Raw genomic sequence first — 3,165 nt, 5'->3', positions numbered from 1 at the left:
AAGGTGGAGTAGCCAGGCCTGGGGGAGCAGCTCATCCATGCCTTCATTCTCAACATTGCTACTTATTTCCTGGGGAGATGGCCTGGCCTCCAGCGAATCACCAAGGAGTTCAGGACTGAGATAATCGAGGATGTTGGTGAAGGCTGTGACAAAAGGCAAGTGACTTTTGTACAGATCCCAGCAATGCCACCAAACCCATGGGGCTATGGCTGCTCGCTGCATGAAGTCCAGAGCCAACTGAGGATTCCTCTGTTGACAAATGCATAGCAAGAGTACAGTATATGAAAGCACGCTCACTGAGCTGTGGAGAGGTGTGGAACTTGGTAGAGGAGGAAGATGGCGATCCATTGAGGCAGCTATCCTGTGGACTACAGTAAACCAAGTACTGCCTTCAGAGACTCAGGGGACACCTGGGACCACTTGGTAACAGCAGCAGGAGATGTGGCCTGCTTCACCCAGACCCCCATGCACCTTTGACTCCTGCTAACCTTACTCACCTCTGCCGCCTGTCAGGGTAGGCACCACCTGTCCTGTGCTGGGAAAAGGGCACACAATGCTGTCACAAGATGACCTGACACCTGCCAGGTGCCAAACTTCCTCTGCTCAGGTTCGGAAAGCCCAGGATAGGTAGAGGCCATGGTCATTTGCAGGCCAGGTTTGGGTCTCTGTGTCAAAGTCCTCCTTTACATGAACCTGCAGGAGTCCCTAAAGTCACTCCATTATTGCATCCTTCCTTTTGGACTCTAAGATGTCCGTGGGGACCAGAGATTGAGGCTGGGTGGTGTGTAGAGGGCCTGCTCCTGGTGCATATCTGGTCAGGGTGAGGAAGCTTCTCACCCTTGGTTCTTCACACAGGAAACCGCATGCTCCTCTCATTCCAGGTCTCCAAAAAATACAGCGACATCGAGGAGTTTTACCAGAAACTGTACAATCGTTACCCAGCAGCCAGCCTGCCCCCACTCCCCAGGAAGGTCCTGTTTGTCGGGGAGTCTGACATCCGGGAAAGGAGAGCCATGTTTGATGAGATTCTGCGCTGTGTCTCGAAGGATGCCCAGTTGGCAGGCAGCCCAGAGCTGCTAGAATTCTTAGGTACCCAAGGCTTTGTCCCATGTCCGTGAGGTCTCTGCATCCCAGAATCCACCTCACCACTGTGACTCAGTGGGAGGCCCATTGCCACTCTCCATGGCCTGCGTGCTTCAGCAAGGATCTTTAGGGAGTTGGGCCTCAATAACCTCCTGGGCTGGATGGTGAGCGGGAGACCCAGCCCTCAAGGGACTAACCTTCTGGATGCCAGCTGGATAATCACAGTGACCTCACCATGGCCTTCCTGGCCATCCTCGATGTGTATCTCCCTTCACTTATACACTTGCTGTGTGTACATATATCCCTCTGCCTCCTGCCAACCAGACCTGTCAGCCTGGGAACGCTATGCTTGTGCTGGCCCGGTCCCTTATGGACATCACGCTCAGCCCATGGCCCACATAGAGAGTATGAGTGTGATCTGACACCCTTGTTCCCATCATTAAGGCCTGACAGTCTTCGGTACAGCATCAGGGAGCTCCCCACGCCCATTCTCTCTTATACCAGTGTTCTCTATAAGAGAAGTCATTTTCTGATGGAGACTGTGGGGGTTGTATGAACTAACACAAGTCAAGCACTTCAGACAGAGCCTATCATCAGAGAGTAGTGATCAAAAGACCACCCCCTCCTGTCTCCTTAAGTCCCCCCTGGGGGAGCATCTGCCCCTTCCTGCCTAAATGATGGAGCCAGGCCACACCTATGGATGGTACCTATCTCTCCCCATCACTTTCTCCATCTTCTGCTGAGTCATTTAACTTTGCTGTTTTCTAATCCTGTGGATCTCCAGTTCTACAGGACAGGACATAAATACAGGGTTTCTTATATAGCCCTGGCTATATTGAAACTCACTACATAGACCAGGCTGGCCTTGAACTCACAGAGATCTGCCTGCCTCTGCCTCCCATGCTGGGATTAAAGTTGTATGCCACCACACCTGCTGAGTGATACTTATTTTTTAAGTGACTGTTTTAAAGGATAGCTTACCAGTTACTGCATGCTTAGAGATAAGCAAATACTCCAAACCTATGCTTCTTAAACTGATCTCTTGTGCCCTTCCCCCAGCCTTGAGCAGGCCTAAGAGATGAGACCTTGTTTACCACAATAGACCAAACAATAGGACTCTGGCCGGAGGCATTTCCTGCCCTTGGTGAGGTAGTGCTTGCTTTGGCCTTGGCGCCTTTCTGTCTGCCTGTAGCCTGGTACACGAGCTGAGAAGAACAGACTGCCTGCTGAGCTTGCTTTGAGACATCTCCAGCCCGCAATTACCTATGGATTCCTCTCAGCTCCAGCAGGATGGTTTCCGCTCACCCCCAGCGCTTGCCCCCAGCCAGATGAAGCCAGAAGGAACTCTGGGGGTGGAGGTGGGTTACCCCCTTTAAATTGAAAGCTGAACATTAAAGCATTGAGCCTCTATCAGAAACCTTTGTCCTGGCTTCATCTCTTCCCACCCTTCTGTCCCTTCCCAGCCTCTCTTTCAGGTGAACCTGGTCGTCTGTAGCAACAATCTCTGGGGAGAACTAGCTAGTCATTCCCAGCCTTTCACAGATACAGTCATATATACTTCATGCTCAGAGGCTGTGGTGATGCCAAGCCTCTATGGACCTTGCTTCTGGGCCTTGCTTCCCCTTTCTGAACTTAACTTTTCACAAACACCTGTCTCAGGACCATGCTTTGAGAAGCACTGGTGTAAGCCCAGTTGTCCTGTGGTGATCTCGTCTGTTCTGGGATCTTCTCCATGCTCCCTTTGTTCTGCAGGTGGTGCCCTATCTGAGCATGGCTCCCTGGGAAAAGTTTATAAAACACTTTTGGGAACTCCTGCCTTAAGATTGTTCTGACATGCCCCATGGCAACAGCAGGCTCCCTTGTCAGCATCACGCAGTGGGATAGCACAGCACTTGACACTCTCCCAGACTCTCCACTCAGGTTGAAGCAGAATTTGGTCCCAGGAGGTTACAGGAATCCCTTAGCCTCAGAACCTGGCTTGGTGATGGGTGTGGTGATGTCGCCTTGAAAGTAGACACAAGCTCTTATTTTCCTTTTCTTCCACAGGCACCAGATCCCCAGGGGCTACAGGCCTTGCCACCC

The 3,165-nt window shown here is 51.7% G+C and overlaps 1 long non-coding RNA gene across 2 annotated transcripts; it reads left to right on the top strand.

The window, feature by feature from the left end:
* The first annotated feature begins 6 nt into the window (after positions 1-6).
* LOC114636572 lies at positions 7-3,165 on the top strand. Of its 2 annotated transcripts, none has more exons than XR_003713642.1 (3): positions 7-423; positions 882-1,089; positions 3,130-3,165. It is a non-coding gene; the product is annotated as an uncharacterized LOC114636572 (long non-coding RNA). The 2 variants fall into 2 exon arrangements; XR_003713643.1 differs by lacking the exon at positions 3,130-3,165 and adding an exon at positions 2,364-2,408.

This window comes from Grammomys surdaster, unplaced genomic scaffold, assembly GCF_004785775.1.
Source record: "Grammomys surdaster isolate TR1022 unplaced genomic scaffold, NIH_TR_1.0 124539, whole genome shotgun sequence".
Taxonomy (NCBI): domain Eukaryota; kingdom Metazoa; phylum Chordata; class Mammalia; order Rodentia; family Muridae; genus Grammomys; species Grammomys surdaster.
The sequence above is the reverse complement of the archived record's forward strand: the minus strand, read 5'-3'. Positions and strand labels throughout refer to the sequence as shown.